Below are 25299 nucleotides of genomic sequence, written 5' to 3'. Positions count from 1 at the left end.
TTCAAAGTAAAAACGCGTAGATTTTTCCAAATATTAATAATCCTGAACAAAAAATCAATGAAAGTATGTTATTTGGAGCGATCTAGCCTTAATTAATCGCATATATTCTGATGGTCGAAGGTATGTTCTCCGACCAACCTGTCAAGAATTTTTCCCAGGAACGTTTTATGCCCGTTCCATACGATTGACGTAAATTTACAAAAAGAGAAATACGTCGACATCCTAAAAAATATCATTCTGAGATAAACTAAGGGAACAATCCAACAACAATCCAAAGCATACTGGAAATTTGACACAAAAGTTTTTTGTTGAAAATTCGATGAATGTTTTATAGTGGCCTGAAGAAAACACTTCTCTGTTGATGTCAAAAAGCTGCAGGTATCAAAAATATCACAAATATGGATGTACTTTTTGATGAAATTAGGACGGCATGGCAAGAAACACTAGTGGCGCGGTGTCAGAGCCTTATTACGTCAATTCCCAATCGATGTGAAGCAGTACTAAAATAAAAGGGTAAAGTAACAAAATATTAAGTGAAAGTAAGGAAACTTCTTTTAATAACAGTATATAATATTCAAATCGTTGATTCTTCACATTTTCGTTAAAATCTTCAAAAAAAGAATTTTTAATTAAAATTTTTACTATTAGCGCTTAAGTTTAATGTAAGTTTCAATAAAATGAGTAAAAAAACAGAAAAAATAAGTGACTTATTAGAAAATAACACCATTTATTTCAAAATATGTGTCGTTTCTAATTAGTTGTTAGCAGCTGTATGTATAACGAATGGGAAAGTGAACAATATGACCTGAAGTGGCAAGGCTGTAAATAATTCATGACCCAAAGACATTCATGATACATGAAACATCACGAAATTTTCGATGCTCGACTGCAGAATAAATAATTAAGTAGAACTTTCGACTGTTGCCAATTTGCAACGGAACAGAAATAATGAAAAGGTTGGTCTGTACCATAAGAGCATAAATGGTGTATAAGTGAATTGAGTGTAGTATTTGTTTGGTAGGATTGTGTGTATTCTCACTTGAATCTGTGGTGCTATGATTTAATTTGGTGATTTAATAAAACCACATACATTTCAATAAGTAAGAAAGAACTACCTTCCGGTGTATCTGAACATTTTGAACATTTTATACTCTTGCAACTTGCAAAGATGAAAGACTGGGAAATTCCTTCAAGTGCTGCTGAAAATTTATATTAAAAAATTTTGCGGAAGAATTAAACATCTGTTATTCGATAAAAACGTGAATAAAATATAACCAAATTTGATATTTTATTGACTTATATTGGGGAAACAATTAATATGCCACAGACTAATAAAATTCTATATTTTGGACAAAATCCAACTAAAGGTACTAGGGTACACATATTCGGTACCTGGGGGCTTCAACAGTTTTGTTCCGATCCGTATAATTTCTGGTCATAAGAGGACATAATTCAAGGCACTATTTGTGAAAAGTTTTACCTCATTGTAATTATTGATTCTTGATTTGTGTACCAGAGAGTAAAATCATAAAATTTTGTAAAGTGAATGAATCTTTAAAATAAATAATATTTTTATGTTTAGAAATTAACTTCTACGTGGACACCGTGACAATTATAAGCAAGGCAAGTCTCTGGATAATCCTGTCTAAAGTATAATTCGTTTAAAATAATTTTGTGTTTGACCTCTGATCTCGAAGTTCTTAAGGAAGTAATTTTTATTCATGTTTTGAATATATTCACTAACTCTCAGCCAGTTGTAAATTTATGTTATGAAAATTATGCACATTTGTATTTATAGAATTTCACAATATGTTGCCTAAGAATAGCATATTATAGTTACGTTCAACTTTAACTATAACCAGCGGTCCGTATGTAATCGAGAAAATATTATTGAATCATGTTATCGTCCATCCAAAGCTTGTCCAGTTTGAAATCTAAAGAAGAATATTAGTACAGTATACTCCAAGCCTATATATGCCAAATTACTACATTTTCAACGCTTACTCCAGTCATAGATTGTCTAACAGTTTTTCATTCCAACTGTCACTATAAACATTGTATTCGAACTGCGTTTACGTTTTTTCGGTCTCTGTTATTTAGTTCATTCATAATGCGTGTTTTATTTCAAAATATAACTTAAAAACATGTTTATAATTAATATAAACATTTTATTTATTTATATGTGTTAAATGCTACATATACTCGTTCCACTTATTCTACATATATTATATGTATATAACATAATGTTACTCATACGACATGGACACCATTATAAAATCACACATTGATTTTAACATATCTGTGAGTATTTCACTAAACAAATTTACCTCAATATATAGTATCATTTATAACGAACGATATATAATTATAAATGTGGTATCGCTATAAATCCGATTAAATTTTTGAAGTACTAGATTTATGTTACTAGACAGAAGATAATGATAATTTTAGTTCAGTTTAGAAGGTCCATACATATTCATACAAGTTCTACTTCAGCTTTAATGCTTTTTGAACATATATCTACTCGCCATGTGGCATATTCATACATACAAATGTAACCGCAATCACTTTCACACTGATATACTTTAAACACTGCTTGCTAGTTGTTTGCCAATTATTTGTGGTTATACCACACTCATAACCGCAATTTTGTTGTACTCTATAAGATTTATGTGTGGGTATTTAGGCAAATGGTTCAGTATTTACTAGTTAGCAAGCTGTAATAGTAACCTGACTTGGGTTATGACTACCGTTTGCTGCCATATAATTTTATACACCATAAACTAACTTACTTAAACAGTTTTGCTTATATGTATGTAGCTGGAAAATGTGTCAATGCTTAGGTAAAAAATAGCCAACCGTCTTGTTTGATAAAAAGATCGTACGCATCGCTTGCGAGGAAAAAAAATCGGGAAGATAAGTCGGTCAACATTGTTATATGATTCTCACATATTTCGAAAAAAATACGAGGTATGATAATTAAGTAATGAGACTGATTCCATAAAAACCGTATATTTGAAAATTATTCTACAATTCTGCCATCCCCTTCAAAGTAGTCCCCTTGGGCAGCTATACAGCGATTCCAGCGCATTTTCCATGCGTCGTAACATTTCTGAAACGCTTCGACTGGGATGTCCGCGAGTACCCTCGCCACGGCCGCCTGGATATCCGTAATCGACTCAAAATGGGTTCCTTTGACCACAGATTTCGTTTTAGGAAACAAAAAGAAGTCACAGGGTGAAATATCGTACGAATAAGGCGGCTGTTGCAACACGGCGATCCCTTTAGAGGCCAAATAGTGGGACACGCTGAGGGCGCTGCATTCGCGTTGTCGTGATGAAGGATCTAGTTACGAGCGATGTCTGTGGACTCGTTTTCGCAATCTGTCGAGTACTTGGCAATAGCATACTTAATTCACAGTTTTCTCCGGTGTAACAAATTCTATGTGGACGATTCCACGGCTATCAAAAAAGGCAATAATCATCGTTTTCACCTTCGACTTGTTCATGCGAACTTTTTTCGGGCGTGGGGTGCGCGGAAACCACCATTGTGAGCTTTGACCATATATTCTTGTAATTTTAGCGTACGTTCCCGAAGCTGTTTCGCTCAAACTGGCGCAAAATTTTATCGCGACGCGTTGCTCTTGATTTCGTTTTTCCATTTTCGTGACAAGCACTACAAACACACATCTACTCAAATTGACGCAGCAGGTAGTGCGATGGTACATATATCCATGGAGAGGGGAGGGATGCCGGAAAAAGAGAGGGAATTTCAAGGTCACAGGTTTACCACAAGCGCAACAATAAAATCAGTCTCATTACTTAATTGTCAAACCCCGTAAGTCCAGATGTTGCCGCCATATGACAATCCGCACCAAACAGTAAATTTTTGTGTAATTTCAGAACCTCAGAAAGATTTGAGGTAACAGTTTTATGTGCTGACGAAGTTGTGAAGCCGGAAATATGCCTCTTCTGAGAAGATGGGTTTTCGTAGAAAAAATAAACAGTAGCCACAGAACATGAATTTGCGTAGTAATCATGGACAATTTCAAGGTGAAAAGTTACATGATGAAATGGCAAAACTTACTGAACAAACTGATACAAATATAACAGTACAGATACATATATAAACAAACATGACCACCCCTAGTTGTCACTGGAAAACTTAGTTATGTATAAAACCTGATGTACTTGTAAACTAGTTTTTGTCAAGAACTTTGCCTATATAGTCGGGTAAAGTAAACAAAACTTTTCAAAAACTGCAGACGAACACAACAAATGCAATTAACCCTCTCAGTAATGTAGAGTTGGAGTTGCGTTCTTGGCATGCGCAAAAGTAAACTTTTACTATTTACCTGCTATTCTATTGTTAAAGATTAAATCAACATTTGAAAAACAAAACAGAGAAAAGAGTATTTCACATTTTTAGCTTCCAATTAATTTCACATACAATTATAAGTTGGTACTTTTGCGTAATGGGGGCTACTTTTTTATAGGTGAATACTAAGCCGAAATATCAGCCATTGCATAAATCTGTCTGTACTCCAGCATTTACACCTTGTAAGAAAAATTATTATATTGAAAATAAAGTTAATTTTGTTTATCCTTCCGTAAACGTTTTTCTTTACATTATATGTATGATAGTTTTCGTTTATCAATGTAATTTTTATAATAATCTTGTATTGAAATATTTTCATTGAATCATATGGATATCATATATAAGTGGAGCATTTCAAAATTGAAATCATGAAACCATAAAAATCCTTGTAAACGTTGGGGTAATATTTTTAAGCAACAATAATGTAAAGTGTTTATTTAAAATTTATAAATCATTGAATTCGTTTTGTCAATTTTGAAATGAATAATTTACCAATTATTTTAAGGAGGAGGGTAACTTTCCATTAGCTATTCAAGCTGTGAAAATACTAATAACAGCTAAAATAACTGCTGTCTGTTTATGAATTTCAAAGTACAATTTTATTTGAACTGTGAAATCGCCATATATAAATAATAAATTAAATTAGAAGAGACTAAACAAATTTTCAAAAATAAATCCACGTGTACGTATGTATTATTGATCGGTAGTTATAAATTGAAGTTCGTTTAAAAACAATTTGACTTGATTCCAACTCTTCAGACAATAAAAATTAAATATCATATAATAAGTAAGTAAGTATAAACAAAGTGGTGGATAAAAGATTGCACAAAACTATAAGCATATTGCACCATCATCAAGTTTGATTACGAGCTCACTACCATAAATAGCATAATGTTTCCATTTCGTGTAAAATATTTTCAATAAAATCAATTTATAAATAAATGAAAAACCATCAATTAAAAAGACGTTATATAATTTTTAACTAAATTTATATACAATTGCTTTCACTTATTTAATGTGTAATTTACGATATGTGATCTATAACAAAATAATAAGATGAAGCCATGTTTCTTCAAGAAAATGGTGGAATCATTTAAAAAAAATCAAATGTCCAAATAGAGTTTGACAATCCAGTCATATAAACGATATTCTAATATGTGTCTAAATGTTTTATTCAATTGCTCTATCCATATTCGCTGTTCTGCGAATATCCTTCCTTTTCGTTGCATGGCACCGTAAACACGAACGAGTTGACTTACTTATGTGTATTTATTACTCGCTCTTAATAATGTATCGGCTCCTTTTTTTAAACAAATTGATTAATGATTAAACTCAGCAAAAGCCAACTCATTAAACAGAAAATATCCCTGAGTTCTTAATTAGTATAGTACTTATATTATGAATTGATCCATCCATTATCAAACACAGGAGCAATCACTCATTGGTGCATTAATCAACGCCAAAAGTGTTGGTAATTTACGGTGTAAGTAAGTGTTCGGATAAATTATTAAACATACGGTTCCGGGCTACCTTATTATATATAATATAATAATCGTACTTATCATATGCAAATTATTTTATTTTTGAACAACCCAGATTACTTTCTGGGCAAATGATGTGCAATTTCCATATGCTATCTGCTATCACGCTTCTAGGAGCATTGCTTTAAGCACTTTGAATCAATTAAGCGATCAAGCATGGAAATTTATTTTTAATTTAAAAGTAATCTTAAACTCTTTTTATTAAGAATTTTTATCAACAAGCAAACATAACTGCTATAATATTTGTAACTAGTTGCACTTTTCGGAAATATTATCTATGTTATATTCATTTCCTTGTTATCTTTGAACTGATACTGAAGAAATAAAACTATTAATTAAACATATAAATTTAACCAATTCTATTCATCGTACTTTTAGTAGTTCTAGTTATTACAGAAAAGTCCACAAACCTACTACAGGGTTTGTCCGGAAAGTAATAGGGCTGAAGTGCTGGGAGACCTGCGGCTTCGACACACAAACAATGTAACTCGTGTGCGCAAAGTTTTGAATCCACTCCATCGACTAAATATTCGTTTAATTACCCAGATGGTAAATTTATCAAAATCTGTGTTTTGTGACATTGTGATAGAGCACTTGAACATGCGTAAGGTGTGCGCGAAGAAGGTCCCAAAAGTACTCACTGACGATCAAAAATTGGGCAAAGCGAAGTGTGCCAGGAAAATTTGAATAGGTGTGAAAGTGACCTCCAATTTTTGAATAAAGTATTCTATGTGACGAGTCAGGGCTGTTTGGTATGATTCCGAAAAGTCAGGCATTTTGAGGCGATAGAGGGGATCCAAGCAGCATGCACTTTTGCTCTCAAGGCTATTCCGGAGAATGCCTTCCGTGACACTAGAAGGAGCCTATTTGGAAAGTTTTTAAAGAATTATAACGATCGGTTCAATAATTTTTTTTAAATCGACTCAGTCCTATTACTTTCCGGACAAACCTTTTATACTCTTCAACAACATGTTGCGGCGGAAAAAACATAGTTCTGCTTGAAATGGAACGATAAAAATTAAAACAATAAAAAATAAAATAGTTTTATGATTTTATGCTACATGCATATCATCGATAAACCCACAGAATGGCTTATGTATGTTTACTGAAAATAATTGAAATTATTTTAAATTAGCATAGGGAGAGAGCTTCAAAAATTTTTGAAACAAATTAAATTATTTTTTCTCACTTTGTATTTATTAGTGCCGCTTGCCTATTGAAAGTTTTTGTTGGAATGAAAATAAATTCTCACATATTGAGTCATAGTAGAAATTAAATATCTGAGCGAAGTGAATTTATTGAAGTTGATCTTATATAAAATGGATATAATATTCATATATTCACAAAGTGCTTTCAGTTAAGTTTGTGAAAGCATAAATAATAAATATTAAATGGCAACTAAGTTACTGAATTTTCTAATAAGGAAAAACTAGTACAATCAAAATTTGTCGTATATATGTACATTGTGCGAGATTTATCTTAAAGTTTCACACAAACAACAAATTTAGCTACATAGTAGGAAATATAGACATCTGTTCTATCGCCAAAATAGCTTTCAACAATGGATTCATTCCATTAAAATCTTTCAATGGATTAAACTTCCAGAAGTCATGACATTCTGAATGGTGTCATTGACAATGGGTTAATCAAATGCACTTATTTAATTAAAATTAAAATCAACAAAGTTTGTTCATAAATATAGACGGAAGATAATTCGTCTGTTTGTATGCTATAAACCCAACCAAATGGGCTAAAATGTATATAATGGTTACATGAAGAAAAAGTCAGTCAGGGAATAGGAGGCTAGAGGTTAAATTTTTACCTATGCAGGCCTTGTTAGATACTAAGCTTCGGCTATATATTTTAATTTTTACTCAAGCTGACAGACATTCACTCAAAATTATACTGGGCACGCTCTTTAGGAAAAATTAAATTTTTGCACCTCGTTTTTGGCAAGAATGCATGGTTCCTGCATTTTTTTCTTCCAAGTACTTATATTACCGAGCTTTGTTCATCTAGCCGTCTTTCCGTATGTGTACGCAAATAGACTGAAAATTAATGAAACTTGGTACACGTGTTCCTTGCCAAAAAAATGGTATATCCTAAACCATTTAACATAGGTACAATAAACAAACTTTTTAAGACATTTATACTTAGTATGAGGATAACTCATACACTTACTGATATTTTCGGAATAAAGTCGGCTAGAATTTATTAAATGTAGTTTTTGATGTCTAGTATAAGACCTGGAAGGATTTAAAGCAAAAGCAATCTATTGCTAAAAAATATTTAAGGGGCCTTTACTCGATGGAAAAAATAACTATAACATTAGGTGGGACCATGGGCTCCATCAGCTGTAACAGGAAGAAAAGCTTGACTTTTTGACCTGGAGTTTCATATATAGGTAGCGCAGATTTTGTAATCGACTCTAATAGCTAAAACGCTTATAAAGGGTGTCCCAAAAATAACGCTGGATTTTAATTTTCCGATATTTATATAGTAAAGTACTGACAATCCTAAACTAGCTGACAGTTAAGACTTAAAGGGGGGTTAAGGCTTTAAGATAAGAATAAGAATATACTTTTGATAATGTAGGACAATATAAAAAGTAATTTTTTGGAAATTTACGTAAAATATATGATAGGAATATTATTTTGATTTTTCATTTGGGAAGATATTTCGAAATGGCGGAAATTCAATTTTAATGTTCATTTTGTAAGACTTTGTAGAAGGTTTTATTTCACAAAGGGCGTGTAAAACCAACAACGGGTGATTGAATTGTTTTTAGATCCACTTTCGAAACCAGATTCAATTGCAAACAGAATGACTGAATAGATAGCAAAGATACCATTACGTGGCGTAAAGCCTGCATTCTCAATAAACATAAGAAAATAAAATACTCCGCATAATAGATCGATTAAGTGTTATTCACGCTTGGGGGTAGTCTATATGCAATACATTCATCTACGTATATTGTTACTTTTAAAGAGATTTTCATGGAAGAATACGAAAGTGCTCAGTTTTCAATTTCATTTTCATAAGTATTTCATTGCAAATGAAATAACTTTCTACAAAGCATAACATAAGAAGTTAACGATTGTTGATTGAAACTTTTTACTGAAATATTGCGAATAAGCCCCAACAGAGAGCTATTGTATACTCAGATCTACGTTTTTCTCGTTTGGAATAACACACCCACTGTTAGATTTGTGATATAAGACCAACTTATTTTAAACTATTGAGTAATGTATAAATCAAAATCCGTTTGGTAATACCCTTCACCAGTGCATCTTTGTCAAATAATAACTTTTCCATACAATGACTTGTATTTGATTAATTTCCGTTTGTTTGACAATTGAATTCTATCTAACTGATCTGAATAATTTCTTGTAGTGATGCCTTGTCTATGCCAAATTTCGCGCATATATCTAAAAAAAAATATATTCACAGAAGATGATCAGAGTACTTGTATGCTATAGTTTTCCGGCGGTTACGACAAATGGGCTCACTACTCTTTCTGTCCACTGCCGTATCTATGCTATAGCTCAACTGATCTAATATTATTTGTGAAATATTTTCATCCTTCATTAATTAAATACGTTTATTTGAAGAGAAAATATCTGAAAAGAAAAAACATTACAAACTAATTATAGAAGTAAAGTACTTATAATATGTACATTCATATTTGTTAATCAATACTTGGCGTGAAATGGGTTACATTGCAAACACTGCGGGCTGTCTCTAGTTATAAAAGCTGTAGCTTCGTATGTAGGAAAAGAGCACATAGCACAAAAGGCAAAAATGGTAAAGTACTGTGTCAACTGCATTTAAATTGCAATACATAGTAGTAAGAGCATCAGTAACAACAAGAATTGATATCATCAATACAATTTCTTGCGCAAATATTGTTGCAAGTGATCAGTTTACAAGTGTGTTAATGACAACCAGCCATGCAGAGTGCCGGAAGCAATTGACAAAATGCAGAAGACAGATGGGAAACTCCTAATATTTCAATTAATGTCAAAGATTGCGTATTTTATAATTTTCTTAAGAATTGAACGGTGATGCTTTACAATATATTACAGCAATTACACCACACGATATAACCACGTACTGAATTATTAAGCAACTCTACAACTGAATGAATGGATTACACGAAGTTTGCGTGACAATTCTGTATATTGCCACATACTCTAATGCAAAATATAAGGATTAGCAGTGTTTTAAGTTTTTTTCTGTTGATCTAAAAATGTTATATAAAAGTTCTTTAGCCTATATACGTTTGTATCAAAATAAAATTGAATAAATTTGTGTGTGAAGAAACTAAATGATACATAAAAGTATGCCAAATTTCTATTGTGATAAGAGCTCTGAGCAAGTGACAAATATTACTGATCAATAATCTTAAAGTACTGCTTATTATCCAATCAAATATTAGGGAACGACTGTAAAGCCGAGCATTTTAGAGCAGTGAACCTATATTTATGACGATATAACAAAATGAAAGCTAACTTTACAATTTCGCTTCGTAATAATCGATATTGTATTCGTTTCAAATTGTAAAACTATTTTCTAGTATGATTAAAATTAGCCAGCTTAAGTATAGATTATAGGTAGATAGAAGTGCTGACACCATTAGCTATATTAGCGCTGGATGCGCCATAACCATACCATTTCGCTCAAATTATTTAGTGCTCTCAAAGAAAAATATTTTGTGTCGGGTTTGTGATGAAGCTGGTCATTTAAAGAGAAAGTGGAAAACAGTCTTCGTATTAACTGCTAGATGCAGCTGCAGTAAATATTGTTATAAGGCAAGCCGGATTTTTCGCATGCTCTAAAAAAGGTCAGTGTCAGGTTATAACAGCTGTCAGTCTGTATATACTATATGGACCTATGTAGTAACGTTTTGGTTCTATCCCGCCATATATTGGCCATATTTGCTTTGCTATCCTGCAGTTTCTTATTGATTTCTAACTGATCTGAGCTATTTCTGCAAAAAGTATGTAAAACTCTCTGTTGATCGTTCGCATGGTGTTAACTCCACTTCAAATGTGTACAAAGAGCGGCTTGCTTTGCTAACTCTTATCTGCCTTTTCCTTTGCCGAAAATGTTGAAGTGACTAAGAATCCTGAAGTAATCGGTGGCATAGATATTAATTTATAGTTATATATTCTGACATTCAATAAATATAATAATCATTGCATATATGTGTTTGTTTTATGGAATATGTATACATTTGTAACTCTGGTTTAGTTTCTAATGTTTATATGAACAAACATTGGTACTCCAAGCCGTATGAGTAACTTATTGAAAACTGGAAGAGTTTGAAAAATCCTGTAAATAGGGGAAACGAAAGCCAAAGTGGCCTATCTGCAAAAATAAAGATCTGAGTATTTGATAAATGTTTATGTTTTTGTAAAATTTTTTTTTTTTTTTTAATTAAGTAAGTCGCAACAAATTGTTGGAATTAAAATTGCACAATTTTTAAATGCGTGAAATATACAAAAGAAAAAGCGAAATGTTTTATGGGTCGATAAATCGACAGTTTTGTGTAAATGTTTTTTCATGTTGGCTTATTTGCACATTTTTATATAATTTACACAGCAACGAATTAAATATTAAATAACACGATATTATCAATAACCGCAAAGTGTTGTTAAAATGGGTCAAACTTTAAGCGTTAAAAGTAATTAAGGTAATAGCAACTATTATATTTTTTAGTACCACGTTGTTCAATACTTGTACCAAGGGATTTGCACTGTCAACTTTCGCGTAATAACAAATGTATAAAAAAGGATAAAAAATATTACAGCTTTGAACAATTAACAATTTATTTATGATACATAAAAGCACTCATCGTATGTCCGCTGTCACATTTTTTAACTGGAGTAGAAATATAGTCAATATACAACAATAGTAAATTGTTTGGCTACAACAATGAAAGAATTTCGGGTTTAAATTTAATTAAAAATAGGTTTGACCTCTCTTCCTGACAGTATGTGGGCAAATTACGATGGACATGTTGGGAGTAGGGTTAAATACAAAATTGTCCGTCTTTCCGATCAGTTTTATCAATATAATAAGCATAATTTTAAATACATAAGTTTAATTATTGGACTGAAATTAGCATACTAACCGATTTGAAATAATGATATTTGGTACTAATTAATGGCATATTTCGCTAGTTGTAATGCATATACTAATTTCCATCTCACCGCTTGATATTAAAATGGAAAGGAATGATATAGTTATATATTAATGATAATTATATATTGGAAACAGTATATTATCTCTGTCGATAATTTTGTATATTTATTTCAATATATCTTTTAGTACTGAAAAAGATATAAATCTGGTTTTGATAATATGCCTACATACATTTGCATAAATTTATCAAAGTCATTGTGTCCAAAAGTACGAATGCAATTCTACACATATCTAAGAGTACTTAGATATTATTACTGAAGGCTTTGGAGCATAATCTTCTTTGCGCACACAAATACACATGGGTTTGAGGTACGATAATTACTGCACTTTTAAATTTTTATGATTGAAGCGATTAAATTTCGACTTTTATTTACATCTTAAAAGCTCTTAAATACATATGATGATCTAACTCGAATGCACTGAACTGATTGACATTACTCTGATGTTCTCTTAGTCTCCAAATAGTTCTTCTTATACTAATTTCAATTTTCTTTTTAATCATTTATGACGCCATGTCTACGCCATTGTGTCAAAGGTGTATATTGCTTCTGAAAAAATATTGCCTAAACATTTCCATGTTATAATTACTGGAAGCAAGTAATGGTCAGGGTCCACACAAAGGCAAATATATCAATTGTATTTGTGAAGCACACGTTATGAGACCTGGTGTGCCACAAAAATCTCAGCTAGCTTACTGTCAATTTATCTGAATGCAGTCATTTCTGGTGCAGATACGATTAAGGATAAGGTAATTGCATGCATGCGGCTGTTGCTATTACCTTTCTATACTCCAGCCTTTCATAAAACAAATAGCATCTACTACCAACGAGTATACTTAGATATATATATTGTTTCGTCGGCAACTTCAACTGATATCTTACATGTGCTATACGCAACATGGCATGTTTGCCATAAAAATAGCATTGACTATATAATTGCGATGTTTTCTGCATACTATGGCAGTATAGTTAGGATTGCTTAGAAAGTAAATGCTATTAATTAGTTAATATCAATATGCTCTCATCACTAATGATTATTTTGAGTACTATAAATATACCAAGTTAAATTGGTCATCTTGACTCTAAGGCTGGATATAAAAATGATTTTTTGAACCGAATAATTTACTTAGTACTTTACATAGTAATCATTTATGTGTTATTGCTGATATACCGTTATAAGGTTTGTCCCTTCTATCAGTGGATAAAATTGATTCATATTTTGTCATATATATACGTATATGTATTGATGTAGCGAATATAATAATCTACCGTTTAAATAAAGTTTTTCCTATTTAATAACATTTTTTTTTTAATTTCACACGTTTTCTAAACCTGTGGCTGGACAATTTCTGTAGGTTCTCTAGTATAACTCAAGTCCAAAAACAAAGACAAAGCCTTGCAAAATATAGAGTTTTGAAATCAACAACATGAAAAGATGTCAGCCTTCGCCGAAATTATTATCAAGAATTTTAGGATTTTTCACAATTATGGATAAAAAAAAAAAACTTTTGTGCGAATTTGTTTCTTAAATATGGATTGAGTAGTTTTATTCGCACCATTTGCACATTATTGAGCACACTTTTCACAAAGTTCTAGTTAGAATAAACCTTAGAGTAATTTACATCACTTTCTAATTTTATCTAAACGAGACTATTAAATTCAGGCGTCGTTTGCGTTTTCTAAATCAATAATATTGATAGTTCAACATGCACTCATACAACTAATTTACCTTATACTATGTTCGGACCGACATTGAAACCATTTCGAAAACACATTTGTATGTTGTGGAATCTAAGTCGTTCGGACCGACAATGTGTATTTTCGATGAGTTTCCACTGACAACTATTAAAAGCGGTATTCTCTTACTCTTGCAAGATTGCACGATGACACAAAATGCAAAAATCCTTTACGGAAATATGCAAAGCCAAGAGAGCACCCATTGCAGAATCTAGTGATATATGATGGCAAGAAAAGAAACATGGGTTTTGGTCTGACATATTTTACAGCCATTGCAATCAATTTTCTGCGTGTGTTTGTTGTTATGCCGTTGCACCAAAGGGAAAAATCTGCAATTTCTGCACGGTGCAAGGTTTTGCATGAGCAAGAGAATCCCCCTCATATGAGAATATCAAGCGACAGCTGTATTTGTATGTGGAATGTAAACAAATATCAAGTGACAATTTAGGACCGGCAAAACATGTCTTCCAAAAACATCGATTAAACTAGAGCAGGCACCGATTTTAATGAGTGGAATGTAAGTTTTCAAGTAGTTTTCAGTGAAAACTGTGTTTTCGTTTCACAGATTTTACATGGACGAAAACACAAGTTTTCTTGCAAAAACCAGTTTTTGCCACGAAAACATGTTTTCGTTGCCGGTCCGAACATAGTATTACATACTCATTCCTCTTTCAAATCAACTCGTATGAGCACATCTCGACTACTTACCAAATGGCATGTTTTACCATTAAGAGGAATGAAATTGCAATTTTCGCAAACTCGTCCAACCGGACAGTTTTTCTCGCACTTTGCCATTTTCATTTTCATTATACTATATACGACGCCTTGTCTACGCCTTTAAGTCAGAGCATATTTTGTGTCGGAAAAATATTGCCCAAAAAGTCATTTGCGTCTTCTAATTACTGGAAGCAAATAATTTCCAAAAACTACACAAAATCATATGTAACAAATGTAGTTTAAAACAAGTAAGGAAGGGCTAAGTTCATTTTATACTCTCGCATGATAAAGTGATAATCGAGATTTCAGGCGTGGTTATGAACCGCTTTCATCCATATTTAGCACATGTCATCAGGGTGTTAAGAAAATATTATATACCGAATTTCATTGAAATCGGTTGAGTACTTCCTGAGATATGGTTTTTGGTCCATAAGGGGACGGCGCCACGCCCATTTTCAATGTTTACAAAAAGTCTGGATGCAGCTTCCTTCTGACATTTCTTCCGTAAAATTTAGTATTTCTGACGTTTTTTGTTAGTCGGTTAACGCACTTTTAGTGATTTTCAACATAACCTTTGTATGGGAGGTGGGCGTGGTTATTATCCGATTTCTTCCATTTTTGAACTGTATATGGAAATACCTAAAAGAAACGACTCTATACAGTCTGTCTCTTATACACATCTAGATGTGTATAAGAGACAGATATATAACCCTATATCTGACTCTTTTAGTTTTAGGACTTACAAACAACCGTTATGTGAACGAAACTATAATACTCTCTTTAGCAACTTTGTTGCGAGAGTATAAATATACGTTACGAAATCTGATGTACAACAAAAATATCAGCAATATACGAAAGCTTCTGTTACGTAGGGATGAAACGAATCTTTATGGCATGTGAGAACGTATTGATGTATATAAAAAAGTTGCTATCCTGAAGAAGCTTTTCATAATTATATGCCAAAGAATATTTTCTTTACACCCTAAGGTAAGAAATCACTCATGTTGGAAGCTAATACTTATTGCCTCAGACTAAATCAATAATTAAGAGCATCATTTGTTTAGGCAATATTATTAAAAAACATGTAGTGAATATCGGGCACACTTTCAATAATATGGAGCTAGTACTACATATTTGTTCCCATCATGAAAGTAAATTCTAATAGGTGATATTATAACCCCATTATAACTGGAGTACATCAGTTGAAAGCATAAAATGACGTCACTAGCTCGAATCTGACATTGAACAGAATAAATATATTTAAATAGGAATTGTTGTAAATTGCATTTTTACATACGGTAATTAATATTACTTTATTTTGTTTGTCTATACAAGATAGTATTTCGCAATTCTGAGAGCAAATGAAACTTGTTGACTTTTGCGTCAGATACCTATACTATATCCTTTTTGCTAAACAAAAACAAAATTGAATTTTATTTAAATGTTCCACTGTTAATTTTTAAGCCGGTGATGCAGACGATTGAACAGAAGCTGTGTTAAGGTATTATATTCTAGTATTACTACTTCAACTCGTTTTTATTTCATTTGTATTCACATAGTATTATTTTATTTTTTTTATTAGCATATTAAATGAATAAAAGTTTTAAATTTTGCTTTATATAATTGGTCCTAACTACACTTAGCATATATTGCCTTTCCTACTATAGAGGGGTGTTTTCATCGTGCAATGCCACAGGATGACATCGAACAATATACTAATGTGAGGCTACTTGAAGAAGCAAGCCTATTCACTTTCGACGTACGGAATGGTGGTCAATCTGGTTGCGAGTTAGTTCATTGGGCGAAATGCATGTATACTTGCGAATTTCCTTCTGAGGGATGGTGGAACCGCCAATAAACAGCTGAAATGTCCGATACAACTTGATAAGCTTCGCGCCATTATTACTCCATGAATCGCAGTCATGAATTCCAATATCCCGAAATTTTAATCGTTGGGCATGCTTTCAGCCGACCATATTCTACAAAGAAGCTGATGCATGCTCCTTATCAGTTCTTCACCGCCCTGTTTGAATAACTCGGCCGGCAATCCATCGGCCCCCGCCGCTATTTTGCGGTGATTGCTATATCTTGTCCGCTTATCAGAGAAAATTTGAACGAAATTGTAACAAAATTGTGTCCCTGTTCGGTCATTGAAACGAACTCATTTCCGGTTATAGGAATTGGTGTTGTATAAAAGTAGTAACGAAATCGGTGTATTCATCAAATTTTATAAGGGCTGTCCTTAATGGGGTTATTCACTGTACATCATTGAGATAAAATATATATTGATAAATAATACTGAAAGCTCCTCTTTTTGGGAATAAATATAATTTACAGCATTTCATTATCTTTAATTACGGCCTTCGTTTTTTTATTTCTGCAGATTCTGCTGTTGCCTCCAAGCAATCAGCGTACTCCAGAGGTTTGGCAAACAATTGCTTCTATGTGTTGTGGTTAAAAGACAGGAATGCAATTTGCTTGTTTTGTTGGATATTAATATATTTGTATTTTTCATAGACTATAATTGCTGGTCTTGCAACATGCAACGGCTAATGCAAGAATTTAACACAGTTACAGTGGTTAGTCAACATTTTTGCTTCAAAACTAGATATTTTTTTATTTTTGAACAAATGGAATTTTTTATACATCATGACTTTGTTTATTAACAAATAAAAATTCCATATTTTAACAATATTTTTCTTAAAGATCATTTAACCCAATGTAATACCAGAAAATAAAATTTTAAGTAGATTCTTAATGGTGCTAAAAGCTAGAGACTTGAGATCAGAATTAACAAAATGCCCTCATACTATTCCAAATATTAATTTTACCACGATTTCAACAATTAAACTAGATGTCTATCCGTTTGTCCATCCGTACAAGTTGTAACTTGACTACAAATTAGGATATCTTGATGAAACTTAGTATGCGTTCCCTGGCTAAAAACTAACTACTTGTTTGTAAAAGACCGCAATCGAACCACTATCACGCACACAAAACGCCATTAACAGAGGTTGACTTTTTAGCGAAAATGTTGGACAAAGTGTTAGCTGTACAATTGAAATTCCGAGAGAATATTTTCATATCAGTAGTATGTCTAATAGCCTTTGAGGTACCTAATATTAAGATTTTCGAACTTCATTTATATCACATCTATCGGTCACAATGTGAGTCACCTGAATAAAATTGGGAGAGTATGTTTCTCTTATGAGAGTAAATATTTGTGCTTAAAATAAATAAAATCTGGTGAAAACTGGCCATAGACCCCATATAAGTAATATGCCTAATATACCTGAATTTACTTCCCTGGCTTTAATCCTTGTAAGTTGCGAGAGTATGAAATATTCTGTTATACTCTTAAGTAAGAAATACTTGTTTATTTTCAAGTTCTTTTACAGAATTTTCTTCATTTTGAGTGTGTTTTTTCTTCTGAATTTTTAAAGTCAAACAAAAAATTAGTGGCGGGAGCGTCTTCATGAACTTTATCTTTTTAGGAACATAGGTATGAATGCACTTTCAGATTTTTATTTTTGGGCTCTTCTTTCGCCATGTACATATATGATTTTGATCAGTTTCTTGGACATGCCGACTTTGGTGATAGCCAAGGACTGGTTTGCTCTGTACTATATTTTAAATTGTGTGTAGAAATCAAACCAATCATGACAGCTAATCGGTGGAAAGAAGTGTGAATAACTAGTTGAAGTACAGATGTATATACATATTTATGAAAGTTTTGTCAACTCATACACATAATATACATATTTTCATTAATTGATAGTCAGTAGTTGTGGAATTACTACTATGTTAACATTTTATATTTCATATAGGGATTTGTATATTTGGTTTTTAGTTTTATCAGTTTTACACAAATTTTAATTAATCTTTCATTTCAAACAAATTCATTTTAAGTTTAAGTCAGTTTTCTCAAAGCAGTTGTTTGAATATGTTTTAATTTATGTATGTATAATATATGCACACAAACTACTAAGGATTAAACTTAAATTTATATAAGTGTCTTTAAATATCTATATTATTTTTCTTTGTTTGATATAAATAAATTTAATTTTTAAAACAAGTTTTCCAACAAATTAATGTTAACTACCTGTAACTTTGTATATGCACTGTAAGAATTACTTTAAAATTATTGATATATTGATTATATTTTTAATATCACCTTAAATTTTTATTTTCAGAACTTAATATTTATGTCGAAAGGAGCTAACTTAGAAGATCAAACATTAAAGTGTATGGTGATTTACAGGTACGTTTATTATTGTATTGATTTACATAATGAAGTGTTGAATTCGACTTCAAACTAAAAGAAAATAAATAAAAATATTGGACAATTTGTAACAATTAGATTCTAATAAACCAATAAGTACAGCACGACCATTGCGCCAAGTAAAAAGACTTAATCTATTAATTTCTTTATATTTGTACGTACGTATTATTATATAACAGTAATTAGCAAAGTTTTGTTGTTATACATTAATGTCGGATTCTTGTTACAAACTTCATTTTTTTTTTTAATTGCTAAAGCGAAACATGTTTGATATTGTGAATTTACTTGTGCATTACATTGCGTATTATTTTATTAATTATGCAATAGGAAAGGTACTTCTCTTGCTGATGAGCCTTCACTTTCTAAACGCTTATGTACGAATATAACTACTTCACATTAAATACTATACAACTAAGGTATATGATACATCAGTCCAATCTAAAAAATATGATCTGATACTGTGCTGTTGGTTTGGACAAAAATCCATGCTAAGTTTAGTGAGATAAATTGTCAAATAAAAAAGCTTTTCTTTCAGTTTTAGTTTTTTATAAAACTAATTTCAAATAATATTTCAAGATGACTCCAAGCGAAATATACATATTTTTTCCTGAAGTGCAACCTTTTTAAAAATGGTTTACTATTATTTATCATTACAATGATCACTTTAGTGCCACTGGTTGTCCCTCATTGTGCGATAATCGTTTCAACTTTTTTCAAGTCGAAATCTCTCAATAGTTATTTTTGGTATAAAAATCAAAATGGTAGATACATGAATATATATATAATTTGAACTGTTTATCGTACTCTCTAAATAAATAATACATTGTTTTAGTAATCGCTCATTGACTTAGTTAACTGATTATCGAGTCATAAAAATGATGAATAAAAGTTACTCGACAATAAAACTGATATTATATTTCAAAATATCCTAATTAGTTATATTTAGCTGTCATTCCTGGTGGGCAAAGCTGCATAGAACACGGCCCCTTTCGTGGGTATCAAAACCGTTACTGCCACAGATCATAAACTGCCTGCAAATGATTGTGAACTAATTGACTGATTAGGCAAACACTTAACGATGAAAACCACAAAATATTGTACCGCCTAACTAAAAATAGTTGTTAAAACGCATGGAATATATAATTCTACATGCGAGAATACGATAAACGCACATTGTATTTACATTTGTAGAATTAAAGTTTTAGTATAAATATTTAATCGCACATTTGTACTGAATTGAAAGGAATTTCATTAAATATGCAAAGACAAAATCACAGTTGAGGTCACACCCACAAAACCTTACTGAACGCAAACCTATAAATAACATAACCAAGCACTAAAATAAGATATAAAACTGTAATTGGAAAGGTGGTCGCAGTAGCAAGAGGCACCTGTGTGCTAAAATTGATGAAAAAAGTAACCTTTTATTTGGTTTCATGGAAAGATCTCATAAACCACTTAATATTCAATATCCAAATGAGCTCAGGAAATCTCACTTAAGTCCCCCAACCGACATTGTAATAACGGTTTCGCTAAAAACTACTGAAGGCGTGATAAACCAGGGTCGTGGGATTGGAAAACTTTCTGTTTGAATAGGTTGTAATTAATCATCCACAGCAAAGCAAATTTCTTTAGATCTTACAGAATTTTCTATTTATGTTATCATTCTCTAATGTGTTGGAAATCCGAAAAGTGTCTATTCCCAGTTCTTCACCAAAAAAAAATATGAGCGGAAATACTTTAATGGGCAATTTGTTACAATACCCTTCCTCAATTCTTCGACCGATCTATCATGAGCTATAAGATATATCGTTAAATGATGGTTTCCCATACAAGAAGCTGATTCTGATCGTTCATTTTGTATGGCAGTTGTATGCGTGACTATTTCAGTATTGCTCATTTGTTGCCATGCGGTAAAAAATAACTGCACTAACCCTCCTTCTTTGGAACAAATGAAACATGCACACGAAATGAATAACAAACTTTTGAGCTCACATCCTCATATACCACACGCATTTAGTTTGGTTTCAATCGGCAGGTAAACATTTAATGGATTTCAGAAAATACTGTGCTTTAAGATATATAATATTTTTCACCTTCAAATGAAATTAATTTGAGTATTAGTGGTTTGCTAGTTTGGTTTTTGTTTCATTTTACGGAAAGGGACAATCATGTCTGAAACCGAATTAAGCTTATTGTCATTGGAGGCTGGGAGGAGTTTCGAAGTTGGGACAATTATCCTTTTTAGCCATTGTCGCTATTTTTCAAATAAACTTGTTAATATATATTTTTGAACAGCAAATGTGGATTGCTATTAGTATTATTCTGGTTATTGTTGCTGCTTTATTTAGCAATATGGCAGAGGTGAATGTGTATTGCACATGAAGGGTGATTATTACAATTCTATTACATTATGGATTTACACCACAGTCGCACACATACTAGTCAACTAAAGCGACTTATCAAGTTCGCAAGAACGACAACAACAAACCTGAAGTTTCATTACTTTATATAAAACGTAGCCATTAAACAATTAAACAATGAACAGGATGTAACTATAAACTTTGTTTTAATGTCCCTTTAAATTACATAAAAATGGGAAATATGCAACAATAATTTTGAAGTTATCGTGTATTTTTGTACGTACGTATGTATGCACTTATGTTTTCTGTGACCTTTGCTAAGAAAATCAGTTCTTTATGAACAGACACGTGGGCTTTTGGGAGTTGCTGTCTCCCCAGGAAATACCTGGAAGTTTATTCAACGCAATATTGCCATGGTTTCTGCATAGGCATTTCCCATTGATTGGAGCTGACAATGTTTTGCTGTGCAAATTTTATTATAACAAAATTAGGCTCAAAACAATAATTTACAGAATATATTAGTTACTGAAATTATAACCACCAATAGTTGTTGAAGTTTTGTTTTTAAGATATACGTTTTCAAAATGCTTTCATTTAACATTTTTCAATTTATTCCTTATCCTCTCCAAATACTCAATAGATCAATTATTCCCTCTAAGAGTATTGTTCATGCTACTGTTTGATCGAAGTCAGGTGTTAATTTCATGATTCTCTCCGAAAATAATTGTGTATGTTAGTAAAAATTAATGGATTTTATAAGTTTCAGAATCGCGATATACATATGTTTCAAATATTTCATATAAGCGTGCAAAGCTTTATTCTGGTGTGTGCTACATATGCATTGATATTGTTATAGCGGTGCAATTATAAATATTTTTCGTTATGCAGGTAAATAAGGGAATTAGGACTTAGTCACTATCGGGTAGCATTTTTGTTTTCATGATGTTGTGAGAGAAAACTCGAAGTATCATTAAAATTATTATACTTTACTGTAAAAGAGGTTTTATTAAATTACGTTATATTTTAGCACAAAAATATAGAAAATGTTTTATTTTTCAGTTTACTGTATCTCATTATAAGGTCATAAAACCTTTACAAAAGTTGAAAGATGATGAGAGCATAATTCCAGATAAATTTATTATTTTTAATGGAAAATGGGAAACCTCTGATTTTCATTACTGCATTGATATTTCTTATTTAGAGGTTTTATGAATGTCATGTCTCGATATGTCAAATATAAGCAATAAGTCATTAAATATTACTTTTCCATAGAAATTTAATGGTGCAAATATTAAATGTAGGGGAATAACTATGAAAATATAATTATCCTATGTATGGAAAATGAAAGAACCAACCTTGTGAAATAAAGACAGCGGGAAAAGAATATTAATAAAGAGATAATGCACTGGAAAGTGTTTTTCTGCATGAGGGAATTATCGGGGTCGTTGAGTTCAAGTGCCGTGCGATTTGTTAGACTTACTTAGTAAAATATGCTTTATATTTGAACAGACAAAATTTCAGGTAAAGTAAAGTAAAGCGTATGTTAAGAACGAAATAACAGTATGATACCAAACATTGTAAAACAAACCGATTTAGTAGAACAAAATGAGTAATGTATATGTGAATGCAAGCGCCATAAAATAATTAACGCGAACTTGACTGTTGGAAAGAAACCCAGCGAAACGTAGCCTTCAAGCAAAAAACAGAAACAAAAAAAGCACGGCTTCAAACGATGCAAATAAAAGAAACTTGTAAAACTCTTCAAATTCACCAGTTATCTAAATACAAAATTTTACGAGGTGTGTTCAAAAAGTATCGCGAATTTTGTGTCTTTTCAAAACTTCTTTATTTATTCATGAATATCTATTTTGTCCCCTTCAAAGTAATTCCCATGAGATGTTATACACTTGTGCCAACGGTTTTTCAAATCTTCGAATCACTTCAAGAAATGTTTTTTTTTTTTTTAACTCCTTCAGCTCCTCCTTCGAAGCCGTCTTTATCTCGTCAAGAAAAGCTTAAGAAGGCTTTCATGGGCCTCTTCAGTTCAGGGAACAAGAAAAAGTCACAGCGGGCCAGATCTGAGGAATACGGTGGCTGTGGCAGCATTAGTGTGTTGTTTTTGGCCAAAAAGTCGCGCACAAGCAACGATGTGTGAGCAGGGGCGTCATCGTGGTGCAAAAGCCAATTTTTGTCACATTTTCTCGGCCTCCTGAGAACATTTTGTACCACCGATAAACGTTGCTTCGGTYCAAGGTAGCTTCTCCGTATGCCACAGTCAACATTCGGAATGCATCCGCGCACTTAATTTCATTTTTTCGCACAAAATTTGATATAGGTTCTTTGATCCATTTTTTTGAATAGGTAAAAATCGAAGACGATCCAAAACACGTGCAAGCAAAGCAGCTGTCAACAATTAAATGAACATTCAAAATGGCCGAGCTTGTCGGCATAAGTGAGAGATATGAGTAATAACATAACGCCACAAAAAATTCAAAATTCGCGATACTTTTTGGAACCCACCTCGTATTTCTAAGGATCATAAAATGAGGGTTTGGATAAAAATTAAAAATTCTCATCATAAAACTAGAAAGGTTGGACGATGAAATTCTTAATATATTCATCTTAAAGTGTCCTAATAAATCTCATTTGTATCTTTTATAGTTTTATTAAATAAATTACGTTCATAGATGGATATATAGTTTAATAAATATCAGTGATCCACCAAAATTAAGACTGTTTCATAATGCAAAAAAAGGCCGGGCTTCGATATTATTTATATTTCAGCAGAATTGTTGCTAACCTTTTTAGTAATCTCTTATACAAGGTGTCTAAGAAAGGTATCTCACATTTGCTTGCTTTAACCAAAGATACATTAAGCAAAAGCAAATATAATTGAAAAAATTAAGTTCAATAAAACATAATTGAATTAATTTTATTTAAAGTTTACTGCTTTTCTATAATTTGACTACTCTTGAATGTGTCTTTATGTGTCAATGTGTTAAGCTCTTCGTCCTCATGCATTTCGGTCTCTATCATTTTTTTTCTGCAAATGCGTCTCGCTTCCCTCTTCAACTCTGGATTTTTATCCCATTCTGCACTGTTGTGGTCGATTGTAGCGTTGCATCTGCTTTCTTTCCACCTCGACGCGGCACTTCTCATCGTGCCAGTTGTTCTTTTGCATTTTCCGAAAAGTAATGTTTTCGGTAGCAGCTTTTATAGAGTATAATAAAAGTAGTATATAATATATAATATATAATAAATAATATAAATATATAATATAGAACTTTCACAAATATATGTGAATAGTATATTAACTGATTTTGCTGTTCAAACGACACCCAATCAAATACATCCTATCGTTCAATTCTGTTACTCTACTCTCAAATTTGGTTAAAACTGTTATCTAGTTTGCTATTTGAAACATGAATATGGTATATATAAATATATATAGCATACGTTTATGTTGGCTGCTGTCTATCCAGTTTATTTTATCCGCATTATCTTGACCTTTGCTAACGTACATGCCATCGAACTTTTGCTCATGATCAACTCTACATACAGTTGATGATAACTTTAACATAAAAACATGTTGCTCGGCAACATAATTCATTAATAAACAAGTGAGAGCGTATAAGATATAATATATACTATAGTCGAAGTGTAATATTATGTAGATCGTAATGTAGCTTCAAAAATTAAGAATGAGAGACCATTTAGTCAAATAATCCGTATAAACATACTACCTTTAATTTTACTTGATTTATCTTTTATTAAGTAAAATATGTTGACGGGATGACATGTTATTGCATTGAAATGGAAGGAGTTGTGGAAATTTTATGAACTAAATTTTGGTTTAAATCACCAAAGTAGTTATTTAATATTTTATATGTAAATTTTTATTATACTACTCGCAACAAAGTTGCTAAAGAGAGTATTATAGTTTTGTTCACATAACGGTTGTTTGTAAGTCCTAAAACTAACAGAGTCAGATATAGGGTTATATATACCAAAGAGATCAGGGTGATGAGTAGAGTTGAAATCCGGATGTCTGTCTGTCCGTCCGTCCGTCTGTTCGT

At 31.9% G+C, this 25299-nt stretch overlaps 1 long non-coding RNA gene across 1 annotated transcript in view; it reads left to right on the top strand.

Annotated features, from left to right (window-relative positions):
• LOC108967419 overlaps positions 1-25299 on the top strand; it is a 74333-nt gene that overhangs the window by 34589 nt on the left and 14445 nt on the right. Inside the window, exon 2 of the long non-coding RNA XR_001993259.1 lies at positions 18772-18839. This is a non-coding gene — a long non-coding RNA (uncharacterized LOC108967419). The remainder of the gene's footprint in view (positions 1-18771; positions 18840-25299) is intronic.

The sequence above is a fragment of the Bactrocera latifrons genome, unplaced genomic scaffold, assembly GCF_001853355.1.
Source record: "Bactrocera latifrons isolate USDA-ARS-PBARC rearing strain unplaced genomic scaffold, ASM185335v1 scaffold_0, whole genome shotgun sequence".
NCBI classification, from domain to species: Eukaryota; Metazoa; Arthropoda; class Insecta; order Diptera; family Tephritidae; genus Bactrocera; species Bactrocera latifrons.
This window is presented reverse-complemented; position numbering and strand designations above follow the sequence as displayed.